The sequence below is a fragment of the Somniosus microcephalus genome, chromosome 18 (assembly GCF_052327205.1).
Source record: "Somniosus microcephalus isolate GS21.2 chromosome 18, FLI_Smic_1.0, whole genome shotgun sequence".
In the NCBI taxonomy this organism is placed as follows: domain Eukaryota; kingdom Metazoa; phylum Chordata; class Chondrichthyes; order Squaliformes; family Somniosidae; genus Somniosus; species Somniosus microcephalus.
This window is the reverse complement of record NC_141004.1, coordinates 31,284,719-31,304,397: the sequence shown is the minus strand read 5'-3', so window position 1 is coordinate 31,304,397 and position 19,679 is coordinate 31,284,719. Positions and strand designations below refer to the sequence as shown.

At 49.9% G+C, this 19,679-nt stretch overlaps 1 long non-coding RNA gene across 1 annotated transcript in view; it reads right to left on the bottom strand.

Annotated features, from left to right (window-relative positions):
* The window catches only part of LOC147105190 (uncharacterized), a 51,144-nt gene that overhangs the window by 4,722 nt on the left and 26,743 nt on the right, over positions 1–19,679 (bottom strand). The window lies entirely within an intron of this gene.

The window sequence follows — 19,679 nt, the reverse complement described above, 5'->3', positions numbered from 1 at the left end:
ACCAATATCGGGGGGCAGTCTAAATGCAAGTAATGATTGCCACTGTCTTTTTTCACTACTTAAAGGGGAGGTTCATTGATGCTGCAGCACCTCATTCTCAGCATTGTTAGGTGTGCAGTTGCCTCAACAACCATAAGAAGAACAACAAGGAGAAGGAGCACTTATTTACAAATCCTGATGGCAGATCGCCGTTCCAGGGAGAAAGCCTGGGGGTTTTCCAATGAAGCTTCAGAGGCATTGGTTTTAGCGGTAGAGAGAAGGGGATGTGGTCCTGTACCCGCCAATAGGCAGGAAGCCCTTGCCACAAGTCTGCCGGACTATGTGGAGGGAGGTGGCACACCACGTCACGGGCAGCACTGTGGTCCCAGGACGCACACACAGTGCAGGAAGAAGTTTAACATGCTCACACGGGTGGTCAGGGTGAGTGAAGGCTTCAACAAATGCTACATACCACCATCTGTACCACAAGCTTCACACACACTGCTCAATGCACCACACCCCCCAGCACTCACCCACTAACAATCTCGACCTAGCAAAACTCGCACCCACATCTCACACCTTGCACACAATGACAGCTATTAAACTATGGCAGGCACAAGGGTCATTAGTTATTAGAATTCATGTGATTTTGGTGATATGTTTATAGATAAATTTATTAATTGTGTTTCGAATATTTTGCGGTCTCTCTCATTTCACCTTTGCACCCAGGAGGACACTGTGATATGGTGTGAGACAGGGATTGTATGATGGGGATGTGGTGAGCTACGGGGATCTAGGGTTTCATTCATGTGCATCAGAGTCTGAAGAGCCGGTCACAGACAGCCCGTCCAGAAGGCCGATTGTCTCACTGCCTCCGCTCTCTCCGCCGTAGATCGTGGAGGGTGAGGTCCACTGCCAGTACATTCCCCATGACTTTTAGCAAGTGTTGTAGGTTGAAGCTTTTCAGAAATAATGATGGAGTTTTACACTTGCCTCAACACTCCCTGATACCAAAGAACCTTGAAATGAATAAGAAAACTCTTCCAACAGCAGAAAGTAGCACACAGCCACTCAAACTTCAAAAACCTGTCAAGTCCGAGTGACTGGTGATGATCCCTTTAAATAGCGTCACTGGAGCCAGTTTCCTGCTGCTGCACACCACCTGAAGCTATCATTGTTTTCTCCAGACAGTAAGTTCATTGGCTGTATCAAAGTTGGGAGATCGGGCGTCAAGTGAGCATTGCACACTCATTGACGTCACGATCTCCATGATGGCGATGTCACGATCTCCGTGATAGCGAGGTCCCCGCCGATTGTGTTCAATGGCAGCACTACCGGCAACACCTATATGGCATGCAGCGCTGGAGCCAACATCAGGTGGCGTCAAAGCTCTCAACAGCGTCTTAGCGGCATTTAGTGCCATCTTGTGGCACTAACGTGTGGCGCAAACCACACAAGTTTCTTCCCCTCTGTCTTCTACTGCCTAACCAATATCCTAACTACATCAATAATTTGCCTTCAATTCCATGAACTTTAATTTTAGTGACCAATCTCTTATCGAATGCCTTCTGGAAGTCCATATAAACTACATCTTTAGACATTCCCTTGTCTACTACTTTAGTTACTTCCTCAAAAATTCAATTAGGTTCGTTAGACATGACCTACCCTTTACAAATCCATGTTGGCTCTCTCTAATCAGCTCAAATTTCTTGAAGTGCTCAGTCACTTTGTCCTTAATTATAGATTCCAATAACTTCCCCAAAACAGATGTTAGACTAACAGGTCTATAATTTTCTGGCTTCTCTCTCTCACTGTTCTTAAATAATAGAGTTATATTTGCAATTTGCCAAGCTAACGAGACAATTCCTGAATCAAGAGAGTTTTGGAAGATTATGGCTAAAGCATTTGCAATTTCCTCACCTACTTCCTTTAAAACCTTGGGGTGGAAACCATCAGGTCCTGGGGATTTGTCAGTCTTTATTGCTATTATTTTTTTTAATACTGTTTTCTTGCTTACTTTAACTTTAGTGAGTTCCAGTCCTTGATTCATTATGTTTCCCTGGAATGTCATGTACATTATCCTCTTCCTCTATTGTAAAGACTGACACAAAGGCCGGAATTTTCCATATCTGGGCGAATCAGGTGTGGGTGATCACCGTGACGGGTCGCGACCCCGTTCCTGATTCCATGCTGGTCCTCAGATCGACTTTGCATTAATGGGGCCTATTAAGGCTGCCCTGCACGTTTCCTGGGCGTATTAAATAGTGCGTGTCTGATGACGTCATTGATGACGTGTTTTCAGCTGGGATGTTTAAAGGAGCCTTGGCCACATTGCATTTGAAGGTTCATCTAGGAGTGTGCAGGCAGCACACTGCATAATTGGACTGCTGGAAAGAGTGCCAAATATGACTGCACTGAGACAGAAGGCTGCACCCAGATTCTCCGATGACTCCCTCCATATGTTTGTGGAGGGAGTCAGAGCACGCAGGGAGGTCCTCATCCCTTCTAATGAGCCTCCCCAGGAGACCAAAAGTGCCTGACTCCAAATAGCAGAGGCGGTAAACAGCAGGGATGTGGTCAGCAGGACCTGGGTGCAGTGCCGGAAACGTTTCAATGATCTCATTAGATCAGGAAAGGTGAATACAAAGCCACACTCAACTTCATCCTGCTGTGCGTCTCATCACATCCCCATCGCTGTGCCTTCCCAACTCTGCTGCTGCACATCCTTACTCACACCAACATACCTTGCACATCCACCCATCCCTCTCTCTATCTACATTATCACATCCCCATCTGACTAACCACCCCTCACACTCATCCTCATCCTAATTCAATCATACCAACTAACAACACACAAGGAGGCCATTTGGCTTTGGCACCCCAATCCATCATAGTTTCCCTCTAAAGATGTAACCCATCCATTCCTCACACTCATTCCATCACTCTCACTGAACCTTCTCTTTTTTCCCTCCTTACAGGAAAAGAGAGCCCACAATAAGAGGGAGAGGGAGAGAACCGGAGGGGGAACACCATCATTGGCGATTATAACATCAGCAGAGGAGGCTGCCTTGCAAGTTTCTGGAGTCGCTGAGCAGCTGCATGTGGGAGATGGAGAAAGGGGGACATCTCAGCAACCTGGTGATAGCAGTGCATATCATACAGCTACATGGCATACATCAGTCACTCATATTGGACTGATGTCAGCAGCCACTGAACGGTCATCATGTGCACAATGTCATCTGTACCCATTCTTCATATGGCATAGCTAATTCAGCTCTTTACTCTCTCACAGGTCCATCAAGAGCCCCCCACCCCCCACTGTCCAGGAGGAAGACGACTCCTCAGAGCAGCCTCCAGCCTCTGAGGGCGCACCGTCACCAGACATGAGCGCACCCAGCACCAGCACAGATACACACACCTCGGTGGGTGCCACGCGAGATAGAATAGTGATGTCACCTGGTGTCTCACAACTCACAAGTGAGCAAGAGCAGATGGTGGAGACAGGGACAGCAGTGGAGACTCCTCGCTGGAGGGCGCAGGACGCTCCCAGCTCTGCTCAGCTGCATACAGACGCTGAGCCTCGGGGGCCATCCAGAAAGAGGGTGATCCTGGAGGTGCAGGAAGAAGAGCAGGGGGATTTGACAGGTTTTGCGAGCGCAATGTCTGCAGATGTTCAGAGAATGGAGGAGTCCATCTCCAACATGAGCACCAGTGTGTTGCAGGCAATGGTGACTTTAGGCTCTTCCATGGATAGGATGGCTACCTGCATGGAGCATTTAATGTGCCACTCACAGGAACACAGTCTCTATGGAGAACAGATGGCAGAGGCTCACAGACCTCCTCTCCAGGAGGGATGTCAACATAGACGTGGGTCCTCATGGCCCCACTGCTGTGCAGCAAGGTGCTATCCAGCTCCTTGCTAGCAGGGAGGTGCGGGTGGCCCATGAGAGGGATGATGGTGAGAGGGGACATGCAAGTGGGGGCTGCTCTCAAAGCGCTTACACTTCTCCCCCATTGCCCCCCCACTCTCAGTCAGAGCCCCATATGTCTCCTTGGATAGCATTGACCAAGTCTGCCCCTGCACAGTCGCAAGAGGAGCAGACTTTGGGGGTGCCATCACAGGCTCCAAAACCCAGAGGACATCCGCCAAGAGTGTCTAATCAGTCACAGCAGGGAAGTGAGCAGGCTGCCTCTACCTCTGCTGAAGCCACAGGGGTAGCACCTTGTAGAAGCGCGCATAAGAGAAAAATTAAACACAGGTAGATTCACAAGGGTAGCCACTTGGGTGTTCTGCTATATGATTCTGTAAAGTCTCCATTGCTGTGATGTCACACATAAAAATCTTTATTTTCACCACATGGACAAATTTGTGTACACTTTTGGAAGTGGCTTAGTGAGTTGGAGTGAATGGTGACACATAGGGCTGGATTTTCATTGAGGAGTCGGGTAGGAGGCGGGACTACAACCTTCGGGGTTGAAGTCCCGCCTCCGTCGAGTTCTAGCCAACCCACGTGATTTTAACTTGATTGACCTTGTTGAGCCCGCCCAGCGGGCTCAGCAGGCCAATTAAGGGCCACCCGGCAACAGGTGACGCCACAGATTGATACTTCATCTGTCAAGACTTTTTGACAGATGAAATATCAGCGTTTGACAGCTGTTTGAAGCTGTCAAACACTGACAATCTGTACTCCAAGTTAATTCCTTCCTCTCAGGATGATTTAGAGATCTCAACAGAACAGAAAGCAGAATGCTGGAACTTTTGACAGATCGCGGCTATTCTGCTTTCTGTGCCAGTGAGATGAGGGACTCCCAAGACCTGAAGGAAGGAAGGCTGTAAAGGTAAGTAAATGTAAGTAAAACTTCTTTAAACACTTTACACACACCAAACACACTTACCTCTGCACTCATGCACCCATCATTCACCTGAACACCGGACATCTCGACCCCTCCAAGCCCTTCATCCTGACGGCCCACCTCGCTAACTTGGTGTGGTTTGGAGCCGTCGGGAATCCCACACTTCAGGGATGAAAATAGGGATTAGGCTAAAAACTGCCTGTTAACGACCTGTTAACAGGCAGTTAATTGGCACTAATCCCCTTTCCGCCTCGGGGAGGCAGGTCCCAGTGCGGGTCGGGTACCTGCCTCCTTTGAAACTGGCATGGAGGCGGGTTGGGGGCGGGATGGGTTCGTGCCCCCCCGATTTTGGGGTTTTAACCCCCCACACGCCTCCAATCCTGCCTCCACGGCCCAATGAAAATCCTGCCCATAATGTTTCCTCCAGCATAGGTGGTCAGTGTGAAAGGAATGGCTTGGTCATTGTAGGGATGCTTTGTGGTGTTGCTGTTGGGTGGTGCCAACCTGGCACAGCATGTGGCAGCCATATGGGTGTAATGCGTGAAGTTAAGTAATTCTGCCCATGATAAGCCCATCCCTGGCCTCCCAGGCAGCAATGTGCTCATGTGCTGATCTGGATCTGGACCGCAGCTTCCTCCTGCTCCTTGTCTTCCTTGTCTTCCAGCTGATGCTCCTCCTGGTCCTCCTCCTGCTCCTCCTCTTCTCAAGAGTCTGTGCTCTCAGTGCCTTGCTCCTCATGCAGCGCTAATCCTTGTTGCTGCACAATGTTGTGCAGGGCGCAGCAGACCACGATGATTCTGGAGATGCTGGCTGGTGCGTACTGAAGGGCTACTCCAGATCTGTCAAAGCATCTGAAGCGCATTTTGAGCAAGCCTATTGTCTGCTCTATGACACATCTGGTGGAAATGTGGCTTTCATTATATCTCTCCTCAGCCTCAGTACTTGGCCTCCTCAAGGGCGTCATGAACCACGTCTTCAATGGATAGCCCTTGTCTGAAAGCAGCCAGCCAGAATGCAAGTTTGGAGGAGCAAAGAACTAAGGGAGGGTGGACTGCCGCAGGACGAAAGAGTCATTGCAGCTGCCAGGGAATTTGGTGCACACATACATGATGATCTTCCTACGGTTGCAGACCAGCTGCACATTGAGGGAGTGGAAACCCTTTCAGTTGACAAAGACTCCTGGATGATGATGGGGTGCCCTGATGGCCACATGTGCAGCCGATGATGCCCTGTACCTGTGGGAAACCAACCAGAGCAGTAAAGCTGAGCGCCCGCTCGGTAACACTGGCTTCATCAGTGGCAAAGTTGATATAATTGGTTGACTTGTCAAACAGGGCATAGGTGACCTGTGTGATGCATCTGTGGGTGGCCGACTGCGGGATGCCGCAAATATCTGCTGCAGATCCCTGGAAAGAGCCTGATGCAAAGAATTTGAGGGCGCTGGTGACTTTGACAGCCACTGGTAAGGCATGTCCACCCATTCCTCTGGGCTGGAGGTCTTGCTCCAGCAATGTGCGAATGTCTGCGATGACCTGGTGCGATAGCCTGAGCCTCTTTTGGCACTGCTGCTCAGTCATGTTGAGGAAGCTCATCCTCTGCCTCTGCAGCCCTGCGCTGATGCTCTCTGTCCTGTACAGCATCAGGTGGTTGACAAGAAAGTCGATGGTGGTATTGTTGATGCTGCTGGTGTTCCTGGTGCTGCTTGTGTTGGGGCTCATCGTGGTCTGATTCTGAAGACCAAGGTGAGCCAGTATAAATGGCATCCATGCTGATGGAATAGATGGCAGATCAAATAGAGATGACAGAAGCAATCTGTCGATGAAGTGATAGGTTGTACCAATGAGGTGAGACTGGATGGCAACTTTGCTGGAAACACTTGCAGCCTGTAGAAAACTAAATCTGTGCTGGGAATGCAGTCCGCAACAGCATCTGCCTTAGGAAAGTGATCAGCTGTGAGGTGGGAGCTTTTATTCTGCTTTCCATGCTGTGCACTAATCAGCTGGATCAATGGCCACTCAACTTCTGCCTCAGGTTGACAGACGCGGTTCCTGAGCTGCGTGATTCCTGTGGTCATCCAGTGAAATTTGAAAGGTAGGGTTAGAAAGACTCTTAAGGATCTGACAAGTACCTAATAATGATTTAAATTAACTCACCGCCTCTGCCGTTTGGGTCGCTGCTGTGCCGGCAAACGCGCCCGAGGGAAAGGCGCGTGGCAGCGGGATGATGGCGGGTTCCCGACCCGCTGCAAGATATTTCATATTTCCCACCCGACCCGCCTCCAATCGCGTCCACACGGACCCCAGAAAATTCCGGCCAAAGTAATTATTCAACAAGTCTGCCATTTCCTTATTTTCAGCTGCAATATTACCCACATCTGTTTTTAAAGGGCTCATATAACCATTGACTACCCTTTTCTTTCTAACATAATTGTAAAAACATTTTGTGTTAAATCTTGATATCCTCACAAGTTTCTTTTTGTATTCTTTTCTGCAGCTCTTACTATCTTTTTGTCTTACTTTGCTGTTCTTTATATCTCTCCCGTCCTCTGGATCTACATTTTTCTTTGCAATTTTGTATGTTCTTTTCTTTAATTTTATGTTATCTCTTAGCTCTTTTGTTGACCATAGCTGTTTTATTTGAGAAGTAGAGCTTTTGCCTCTTAGAGGTATATACTGGTTCTGTATTTGGCTAATTTTTTTTTTGAACACCTCCCGCTGTTCATCTGCAGTTTTCCCAGATAATACTTTTGACCAGTTTGCTGTTGCCAGTTTCTGTCTCAACCCGTTGAAGTTAGCCTTACCAAAATCTAGAATCTTAGTAACTGTGTTAAGTTTCTGCTTTTCAAACCTAACATTGAATTCGAGTATATTATTATCACTGTTAGATAAATGTTCCCTTACTGCTAGATTATTAACTAAGTCTGGCTCATTACTCATTACTAAATCTAGTATGGCCTGCCCTCTTGATGGTTCTAGAACATAGGCCTAGAAATTCAGTTTGGGCCCGCCAGCTCGCTTGCGCCCAGAAGTTACCGCTGCGCGCGGAGCCACTTGCGCCCGCCGGAAATTCAGTTTCAGCGCCCCAAGTCGAAGCTGGCTGCTATTCAAGGGTTTCGGTGCCCCCGCTTGGGGCGCTGAAACTGAATATCGGCGCGCTAGGTGCCGCAGCGCCACCCGCTGCGGAGCGGCAGGCTGCGGTACTGCAGGCCTTCCTCCCTCTCTTAAGGGGGAGGTGCCTGCAACAGCGAGATCGCCGCTCGCCAGTGCCGGCAAATGAGCCCGACACCACGGAGAAGTGTCGGGCTCCCGGAAAACAGCCGGCAATGCCGCGGGGGGGGGTGGTGGAGGAGGCCGGGGAAGGAGGTGCGGGTAGGCGGCCGCCGAAAAAGCGGCCGGCCGCACCTCCGCCTTAACTCGCCCCACTAACGCTACAGTACGGCCCCGTTTTCTGATCGCTGTTTGCGGCCGCTGCGGAAGAGGCGGCCGCAACTCAATATGGCGGTCGGGCCGGTAGCGAGGCGGTAGCGGGGCACTGCGCACACCGATGACGTCATCGGTGGCGGCGCAGCGCTACTGGCTAACGCCGCCATTACCGCAGCGCTGAATATCGGCGAAAGCTCAGCAAGTGGCGCAAAAGCCCTCTTTGGGCGAAAACTGGGCGCAAAGCCTACTGAATTTCTAGGCCATATTGTTCCAGAAAACTATCTTAAATGCATTCAGGAAATTCACAACCTTTCTGACTTGAGCTACTCTGCTCTTCCCCATCTACATGAAAATTAAAGTCTCCCATTAACATAAGAACATAAGAAATATGAGCAGGAGCGGGCCAACTCTGCTTTTGCTCTCTAATCTCCAAATTAGTACATTCTGCCAGCTTATTGCTGCTATCGGGAGGACTGTAGGCAAGAGAAGAGTAGGCACGACATTACAGTTTTTAAGTCCTCTCTTATTCCTCAATTCTAACCATAGTCATTGCTTTACCTCACCTATATCCTCTCTTACTAATGTTGTAATTGTATCTTCAATCAATAAGGCTACGCCCCATCTCTTTCAGTTTCCCTATCCTTTCTAAAGACCTTATAACCTGGAATATGTAATTCCCTCTCAGGACCAGCTTGCAGCCATGTCTCAGTAATGGTCACCATGTCATACCCTCCAAGAACAAGACCTTTTGAGAAAATTGCTTGCCTTTTTTATAAATTGAGGATGATCTCTTAATATGGATGATAATAATGGAATAACATTTAACCTCTGATACTGGCCTCTTGATCACCCCCCTCCGCCCCCCCCCCCCCGCCTGCTGTCTCTTCAGTGGCAGATCCTTCAGGTGTTTGGACCAACTCTCTGGAACTCTTTCCCCAAACCACACAAATCTCCCTTTCTATCTTTTAAAAGCTTCCTCTATCTCTCTAATAAAGGTTCAGAACCTGCTTCTATTCCCTCTGTAAAACCCATGGGATATTTTACTGTGTTGGAGATGCTATATCAGTGGTTGTTTAGGAGGCCAAAAATACAAGGCATCTGTTACCTGATTTATACATTGGTGCACTGCTGATTGAAATATTTGGCATATATATCTCTGCTGTTGCTGGAAGGATCTAATAACAGAAACTTCAAGACTGTGGTAACTTTGACAGCCACTGGCAAAACTGTTGCCTATCGTGAAACTTGTCTGAAGATTAAGCTCAAGGAGGTGGCATGATTCCGAGACTGCCTCCTTGGTGAGAAATAGCTGGTGAAGGCAGATCTTGTCAGACATGCCTAGGTAGCTGTGCCTTGATCTGTAGATACTGTTGTTGAGTAAAGATAAGTGCCAAATCAAAATTTGAATGCAGTTTCTGCAGCCAAAGATTCTGGCCAAAATTTTCTGGGGTCTGTGCGGGTGCAATCGGAGATGGGTCGAGTGGGAAATTTGAAATAAGTTGTAGTGGGTCAGGAGCCCCCACACGCCTTTCGCTCGGTGCCAGTGCGGCAGTGACCCAAACAGCAGAGGCGGGCGACCTAATTCAAATCATTATCACCTTGTTGTCAGACTCTTAAGTGCCTTTTTCAGCCTATCTTTCAAATTTCCCTGGCTGCCCACAGGACTCACGCAGCTCAGGAACCATGTCTGTCAGCCTGAAGCCGGAGTTGATTGGCCATTGCTCCAGCTGATTAGATGACAGCATGAAATGTACTATAAAACCTCCCACTGCCCAGCTGATCACTTTCCTCAGGCAAAAGCTGTTACTGACCCAGAACAGATTTAGCTTTCTACAGGTTGCAAATGTTCACAGCAAAGTCGCCATCCAGTCTCACCTCATTGGTACAACCTATCACACCACTGACAGATTGCTTCTGTCATCTCTACTTGACCTGCCAGCTATTCCATCAGCATGGGTGCCATTTATACTGTCTCACCTTGTTCTCAGAATCAGACCACGATGAGCCCCAACACAAACAGCACCAGGCACACCAGCAGCATCAACAACACCACCAACCTTCACCTCAACCACTTGATGCTACATAGGACAGAGGGTATCGGCGCAGGGCTGCACCACGCCGGAGGTGGTACCCCCAACATAGGGTATAGAGGCAGAGGATGAACTTCCTCAACGTGACTGAGCAGCAGTGAAAAAGGAGGCTCAGGCTATCACACCAGCTTGTCATAGACATTTGCACATTGCTGGAGCAAGACCTGCAGCCCAGAGGAACAGGTGGACATGCCTTACCATTGGCTGTCAAAGTCACCAGCACCATCACCTCAGGCTCCTTCCAGGGATCTGCAGCAGACATTTGCGGCATCTCGCAGTCGGCCGCCCACAGATGCATCACACAGGTCACCGATGCCCTGTTTGACTAGTCAGCCAATTATATCAACTTTGCCACTGATGAAGCCAGTGTTACTGAGCGGGCGGTCGGCTTTGCTTTTCACGTGTTCAGGGCATCATCGACTGCACACATGTGGCCATCAGGGCACCTCATCATCACCCAGGAGTCTGTCAACCACAAGGGCTTCCATTCCCTCAATATGCAGCTGGTCTGCAACCATAGGAAGATCATCAGGCATGTGTGTGCCAAATTCCCTGGCAGCTGCCATGACTCTTTTGTCCTTCGCCACTCCAGCCTCCCTCAGCTCTTCACTCCTTCAAACAGACTTTCCAGTTGGCTGCTTGGAGACAAGGGCTATCCACTGAAGACTTGGCTCATGACACCCTTGTGGAGGCCAAGTACTGAGGCCCAGGAGAGATATAATGAAAGCCACATTTCCACCAGATGTGCCACAGAGCAGACAATAGGCATGCTGAAAATGCAGTTCAGATACCTTGACAGATCTGGAGTAGCCCTTCAGTACGCACCAGCCAGGGTCTGCAGAATTGTCGTGGTCTGCTGCGTCCTGCACAAGATAGTGCAGCAGCGAGGATTAGCGCTGCATGAGGAGCAAGGCACTGAGCGCACAGCCTCTTCAGAGGAGAAGGAGGAGGAGCATCAGTTGGAAGATGAGGATGAGCAGGAGCTGGAGGAACCTGTGGCCCAGATCCCACCAGCACCTAAGCACAATGCTGCCCGGGAGGCCAGGGATGGCCTCATCATGGCCAGATTTACTGAACTTTACGCAGTACACCCATATGGCTGTCACATGTTGTGCCTGGTTGGCACCACCCCACAGCAACACCAAAAAGAATCCTTACAATGACCAAGCCATTCCTTTTACACTGACCATCATTGCTGGAGGTATCGTTATGTCTCACCATTCACTGTAACTCACTAAACCACTTCCAAAAGTGCACACAGGTTTGTCCAAGACCAGAAAGTGGTGAGAATAAAGATTTTTATGGTTGACATCACATTAACAGAAACTTGACATTAACATTGAATAAAACATCCAAGTGGCTACCCCTGTGAATCTACTTGTGTGTCATCTTTCTCTTATGTATGCTTCTACGAGTTGTTACCCCTGTGGCTTCAGCAGAAGTAGAGGCAACCTGCTCACTTGCCTGCTGCAACTACTTAGGCATCTTGGGCTCTGACCGAGGGTGTGGCAATGGGGGAGAAGTGTAAGGGCTTTGAGAGGAGCCCACACTTCCATGTCCCCTCTCATGGTCCACCCACACTTCCCTGCTAGCAAGGAGCTTTGGGAGCACCTTGCTGCACATCAGTGGGGCCATGAGGACCCATGTCTATGCTGACATCCCTCCTAGACAGGAGGTCTATGAGCCTTTGCCATCTATTCTCCATAGCTAGCCATCTATTCCCCATAGGGACCCTGTGCTCCTGTGAGTGGAGCATTAGCTGCTCCATGCAGGTGGCCATCCTATCCATGGAAGAGCCTATAGTCGCATCAGCTGCGACTCGGTGATGCTCATGTTGGAGATGGCCTCCTCCATTCTCTGAACTTGTCAGAGCCCCTTGCACTTCTTCATGCACCTCCAAGATCACCCTCTTTCTGGATGCTCCCCCTGAGGCTCAGTGGGGGGCTGGGGGGCTGGGTGCTCTTGATGGACCTGTGGGAGAGTGAAGAGATGAGTTAGATATGCCATATGAAGATTGGGTGCATATACCATCATGCACATGATGACCATTCAATGGCTGCTGACATCAGTCACCATATGAGCCTTTTTTTATATTTATGCTCAAAGACTGTAAAGATGTTTGGGCTGAAAAGAGTTGAACTGTTTATACTTTTGATGTAAATCATTTCATTCAGAAAGCCGATGAAGTGTGGTAAATCCCAGCACAGGCTGAATCTTAAACCAGGGAACCACAACCAGAATGGACTGAGGAAGTTGAAAGATGTTTTGCCAAGCAATCGGGGCAAGTTCAGTGTCAGTGCCGTCCCCGTAACATGCCTTATGGTGGAAGTAAATTGCCAAAAGGAGCATGTTGAACGTCCAAAAAAAATATTTGCAAAATGTGAAATCTCAGGTTTTAAAATAATTATTTTTTTCACTTTACTGAGTTTCTGAAGTTTCTCTGGGACATTGAAGTCCCACAGTGCACAGTATCAAACACGAGAATTTGCCAAATGAAGCTCTGAGGCCGATTAAAACTGTATATTACAAATCCTGCTAGGATCTAATGGAAACTTCAAAATCTGGCCCTGACATGACACAAAATACAATCTCTAGTGGTCTAGTAGCTCCTTTCTTTTAAGATTTGACAGGATAAATTTTCTCTACCCTCTCATGCATTTGCCATTTCTGTGATTTACAGTAATTTGAATCCTACATTTTGTTGATAATATTTGTTCACTGTGACTTGCAACTACTACATACTGAAATTAACTGTGGAACTTTATGGATAGTTCATTTCCTGCAAATGGTATTCTGTCGGCTGAAAGTGATCAAGTGGCCTGTTTTGCTGCCATGAAAAAAGCAACAGGCGTTGAACAGAATTCTAACCATTAATTAAGCTATAAGTATACATTTGATATTAGAGACTGCAGCAAAATTGCAAATTCCCACAGCGTAAAAGTTGTACTCTGAAAACTCTAGTAAACTGTGCACAGGGAAGGGTAACTGTCATTGTACTTACTTACTATAATTACTGAAATAATTATCCTTTTATTCCTCATAAAGGAGCTCAATGATTTTTACCATTTGAAATCCATTGGACTAGCTGGCCCACTTGCAAATGAAAATCCTTCAACCAGTGGACATTTTCTGTTTTTATCTACTCTGCCCCATTCCTTCAGAATGGAAAAAGAAATGCTGAAATGGATAATTCCCCTGTCCCCACAATGTATTAGATCCCAGAAGCTTTAAAAAGAGTATAACAGTATATGGTGAGTTTGTTAATGTTCTTCTTTAGGGTGGAGGAGGGGGGCTTTATGATGTTTGTATTGGTACTATTACCAGTAACGCTATCTGTTTACACTGCAAGCCACCCCAGTTAAGATTTTCCAAAAAATATCGGAGATAAAATTTGGTGAAGGCTCACCTTAGCCTGTAACAACACTGTAATAATCACTTACCGTATTTTCTGAATAGCCCACAATTTCCTTATAAACATTTTAATTCGAAGGAAGTACAGTGTTCGCAATGGGCAAATTATATCAACATTCTAGAAGTCGGAACTGTTATGTTCATAAATAACTAGACATTTTCATTATGAACAGCTAGCTTCTAGCTAGTCACTTTATTCATGCCATGTGGATTTCTGTACAGCATCCATCTTGATTACTGCCTTCTGGGTGGCCTAGTGCATCATGGGTAGCCCACTCTTATATATACAGCTAAACACACAGCAACATACAGCTCCACCTAGTGTACCATTCTAGAATGACAGGTTACTGATCATTACATCCCCCTTGCTTTGAGGTTAAACAAAATCAATATCAATCAACTTTCAAGAAACACGATAAAGATGATATCAGTAACACTTTTGTTAGTGCTCTATCAACATAAACATTTTCACAACAGTCAACACATTTTCAAAGCTTTACTTTATACTCAAAGATTAAGTCTATCAGGCTTTTTTACTTCACGTGTGGATCTTCTCAGCACAGGTAAGTCTGATGTGTTTTCATGAGAGCCTGTATGTGTGTTTGTGTTAGATTGTTCTGGTGGTGAGTGACAAGATTCAGATGCGGCATTGTCATCGATTTGCTCTTGGATAGTTTCTTGTGTTTTCAGGAGGGAACGGCGGTTCCTCCTGAGAATCTGTCCTTCCTCAGTTCTAACAGTGTATGACCTTGGTCCTACTTCCTCAAGAACTGTAGCTTTCCTGTTCCATGCATCTGGATCCTCAATCCTGACAACATCATCCCTTGTCAATGGTTTCAGAGTTTTGGATGACTTGTCATAGTTTGATTTCTGTTTCAGCATTAACAGTTGAAGTCTCTGTCTTAGTTCCTTACTCTGCTTTTCTTTTGCACAGCAGGGTAGCGTGCTGCACAACTTGCGACCCATTAGGAGTTCAGCAGGTGAAGAACCAGAGTCTAAAGGTGAGGCTCGGTAGCTCAGCAGGGCGAGATAAGGATCAGACTTGCTTCTGTCGCTTTCTTCAGTAGCTGTTTGAGAACTTGAACACCTTTTTCTGCCTTACCATTCGACTGAGCATACAAAGGAATGGATGTGATGTGCTGAAAGTCATACTGTGCTGCAAACTGTTGCCACTCCTTACAGTTGAAGCACGGACCATTGTCGCTAATGGCAATCCTGGGAATTCCATGTCTGGCGAAGATGGATTTCACATGCATTATGACATTGCTTGCTGTGGTGCTTGAGAGCAGTGCCATCTCAGGATAGTTAGAATAGTAGTCAATCACTAATAGATATTCTTTACCATTCAAATGAAAAAGGTCCATACCAACCTTTTGCCATGGTGCTGTTGGTAAGTCAGCTACTATCATTGGTTCCTTTGCTTGTTTGTTTTGGTGTTTCTGACATGTGTCACATTTGCCGATCATGTTCTCAATGTCCTTATTTATGCCAGGTCAATAAACAGTGGGCTAGAAATTCAGTTGGCTGCGCCAGCCGTTAGCACCTTAGGAGGAGCAGATCTCGAGCGCTAGGCGCTTAGCGCCCGGGCGCAGCGCGATCTGCGCCTCACCCCAACTTCAGTAGACATTTAGCGCCGGTGCAAAGTCTTTGCGCGCGCTCATCTGCGCGCGCAGATCATGACGTCATTTCGTCGTGCAACGCCCTTTGTGCGCCCGGAACCGGAACTTCACTCGCGCCGCCCCATTGTGCGCCGGGCGGCCCTAACGACTGTTGAGTGGAACGGTACACAGCCGAGGCGGGCCGCGGGGAGCGCAAATTAAAGGGCACTTACCCTGCACTATAAAGGGCAGCCATTTTGCAGCATTCACTCTTGTGCAACGGATTTTTGGAGAGAGACCAAGGAAGAGAGCTTACTGCTTTGGCCCAACACTAGGACAGGTATTTTTGGCTTCAGGCCAGAGCTTTGCAATTCTCTTTGCCTTCATTGAGATCTCAGTGTTTGCCAGCATATTATGGGGGCTGCATTGGGTGCCAACGCTGAGTTTCAGCATTATGTCGGAAGGGCTTACAGACGCCGTGAGAGAGTGGCAGCCCTGGCTAGACGCAGAGGGGGCAACAGGCGTCACCAAGGGAGGCCTTACCCACCCAGGGTATACCGCCAGCAGTTCTCCTATCTCAACATGTCTGCCGCGCAGTGTGTTAGGAGGCTGCGATTCAGAAGGGAGGTGGTTGCAGAGATCTGCCAGCTGCTTCACAGAGATCTGCGTCCACAGCTGAGGCGCAGGACGTCTCTGTCGGTGGCAATGAAGGTGACGGTGGCTCTGAACTTCTATGCCACCGGCTCCTTCCAATCCGGTGCTGGGGACATCGCTAACATCTCCCAGTTCGCCGTGCATTGCTGCATCCGCCAGGTGACCAATGCCCTTTTCAGGAGGAGACGTCAATTCATCTCCTTCCCCATGACCCTGGACAAGCAGCAGCAGCGTGCAGTGGGATTTGCAAGAATAGCGGGCTTCCCCATGGTGCAGGGCGCCATTGACTGCATGCATGTGGCTTTGCGGGCACCTCTGGAGCATGCCGAGGATTACCGCAACCGGAAGGGCTACCATTCCCTCAATGTACAGCTGGTGTGTGACCACAGGCAGCGCATCCTAGCTGTCAATGCCCGCTTTCCAGGCAGCAGCCACGATGCCTTTATCCTGCGACAGACAACTGTGGCTGACATCTTCCAGGCACAGCCTCACCCAAGAGGATGGCTTATCGGGGACAAAGGCTATCCTTTGTGTACCTGGCTCATGACCCCGCTCCGCGCACCCAGGACCCCTGCTGAAGAGGCATACAACGAGAGCCATCAAGCGACCAGGAACCTCATCGAACAAACAATCGGCGTCCTGAAGCAACGGTTCCGCTGTCTGGATCGCTCCGGTGGAGCCCTCCAGTATTCGCAGGAGCGAGTCTCCCAATTCGTCGTCGTTTGCAGCATGCTGCACAACCTGGCTATCCGCAGGACTCAGGCACTGCCACCTCACGTTGGACCACCACCTCAGGAGGAGGAGCATGAGGAGGAGGAGGAGGAGGAGTACCAGCCCAGGAGGGAGGCAGAAGGTCCAAGGGCCGCCCGTCGGCGGCTTATTGAATGTCACTTCTAGGCCCCCTGTCAGGGAATGGCTTGTGCCAATGAAAGAACATGATTGCAGCCGCTCCGCAAGCCCTCAGCCGGTTAAGGCAACAAACACTTCAAAGATCAAACATGGACAATGTGAATAAAGAAAATGGTTTATTGTACAAACTCAGGGCCCTTCCCACATGAAAACCAAAAACACACGAAACCCCCAAAAAACACTCACACACATGACTCACTCCCACAACCTGGGGAGGATTAACAAAAGATGTAAACAAAAATGGCCTTCATCCTCGGCCTTCACAAAACACCCATTCCAAAAAACAAAACATTTGGACACACCCTCTACTTTGTGGCCCGCGAGGGCGATGCCTTCTGCAAACTTTGGCACGCCCTGCTGCTCCTCCTCAAAGTGAGGCCAGTGGCTGCTGCAAGGCTGGGGGAAGGCTCCTAAGGGGCACATGTCGTGACGGCAGATGGCCTTGGGGGTCGGCCTAGACGAGGTCTGGCCCTCGAGGGGCCGGCTGGTGAATGCTGCAGCTGTGGCTGGGCAGCATCAGTCGCTGCAGCAGCTCGTGGCAGCTCCACTGGGGGAGTGGCAGTGGCGGCTGGAGGAATGGAGGCAAGCTGGCGGATGGCAGGCGCTCGCTGGTCGCCTGAGACACTGGCACTCGCCCGGGCCAGCACTGCAGCATGCGCAGCAATCTGCCGAGGGACAGACCGCTGTGCTGCTGCAGCGCGGCGGGTGCCCTGGCGATGCCTGGCTGACACAGCGAGTGTGGCAGCAGTGAGTGCCCGTGTTGCCCTGTTCTGTGACCGCATCAGAGCAGCCAGTGACTGCACGGCACCACTGATCACCTGGCCAGTCGCTGCCTGAGCTGCCCTGAATTCTGCCCGACTCGCTGCCTGATCTGCCCCGAATTCCGCCAAACTGGTGGCCTGTGAGGCCCCGAATTCGGTCACACTCCGAGACAGGGACTCGATGGCATCAGGCATCCATGCCACTACCCCCATGAGCTCTGTGTGCCGGCGCTCCGAGTCCGCGGACATGTCCTCGAGGAGGCGCAGCTCCTCGGCGTTGACCGTCTCCGGACTGGAGGCCGGACTCTCCCTCTGGGGAGAAGGCTGCTGAGCTGCCCGACCCTTCCTGCGTTGCTGGACGCCGCTGGGCCCAGCAATTGGACTCCCCTCCGACCCTTCCCCCCTCTGGGGAGAAGGCCGCTGAGCTTCCACCCCCCTCCCGCGTTTCTGCAGGCCGCTGGTCCCAGGAGCTACACTCCCCTCCGACACTTCCCCCAGGCTCCCCTCCAGGGAAGACGTGTCCCCTACATTGGCATGGCTTGCCGTGGCTGAGGGTTCCCCTGATGGGCCGCCTTCCTCTTCCTCCTCCTCCTCCTCCTCTTCTGAGGGGCTGTCACTGGCAACTTCAGGGACCTCCTCCTCACCATCTGAAAGCAGGAAGGCACAAGAGTAGCTTTAGAGTGAGAAGAGGGCATCAGCGAGGGATGCATGAGTGGTGGCATTCAGCGCATTGGTCGGACAGTGGCAAAGGATGTAGATCTGATGCGCAAGTGGGACGAGAGAGGTCCAAAAGGTGATGTCCTTACCATTGATGCCCAGAACAGGGTCGGCATCTCCAGATGCAACGGGGCCAATCACCCGGGCACCCATGATGTGCTCCACACGCTGTTGCAGCTCGGTGAGCTGCTGGATCTGGGGTCCGCCTCCCCCGGTCTCAGTCCGGCTCCTCTTATTATTGGTCAGCTTGGCCTGCAAGAGAAAGGACGGCCTCTAAGTACAGTGTGTAGCCCTGATCTTGTGTGCACTGCCTCCCATGGTGGAATAGCCTGGCCAGTGTGTAGCCCTGATCTTGTGTGCACTGCCTCCCATGGTCGAATAGCCTGGCCAGTGTGTTAAGTGCACAATGTGCAATTGATGTTCATGACTGTCCCATAGCTGCTGCATGAGGGCTGGCCATTAGGGCTTTCAGGTCCCTTTGCCCATAATGTGAGGTGCACATGCAAGGATGAGGAGGACACTGGAAAGGGTACTCACCCTGACAATCCTGGCGAGGTCATTTAGCTTTTTGCGGCATTGTACAGAGCTCCTGGGGACCTCACTGTTGGATGTCACCCTGGTGGCGACATGCCTCCAGGCTTTCCGGTAGACGCGGGCCGCCGGCTTCTTCCCATTGTCCGGAAACAAAATATGGCGTCTCTTCTCCACAGCGCCAACCAGCACCCTCAGATCATGCTCTGAGAAGCGCTGCGCTCGTTCACGGGCCTTCTCCATCCTTTCAGGCGCTATTTGGGTCCAGCAGCAGTGTTCAGGCCTAGCTGGAGGGCTGCAGTGTCCAGGGCGTGGCAGCAGACCAACTCGACCCTTCCCCCTTAAGAGCTGGCTGGCGCCAGGGTGTCTGCTGTCAATCAAGAAATGACCGCACCTGCGCTGCGCCTGGCCTCGGCGGTATCACTCAGCACCGCCGGCTTAGCGCCTAAAGAGAGCCGTGCATCGCCAGTTTTAGCGCTCGAGCAAACTCTTAGGGCGAAGCTAATGAATATCGGCGAAGTGGCCTCGAATTTGCGCCGGGCGCAAACTTTAGCGGCCGCCCGACTTTACCGCCCCAAAAGTGGCTATAATGAATTTCTAGGCCCGTGTCTCTTGCTCTCCTTTTGCATTTTTCAATTCCGAGGTGTCCCTCATGAATCCTTTCGAGCATGTCTTGACGTAGAGCCTGTGGGATGACTATTCTGTTCTGTTTTAGTAATAGTCCAATTGCGACACTCAACTCTGACCTGATGT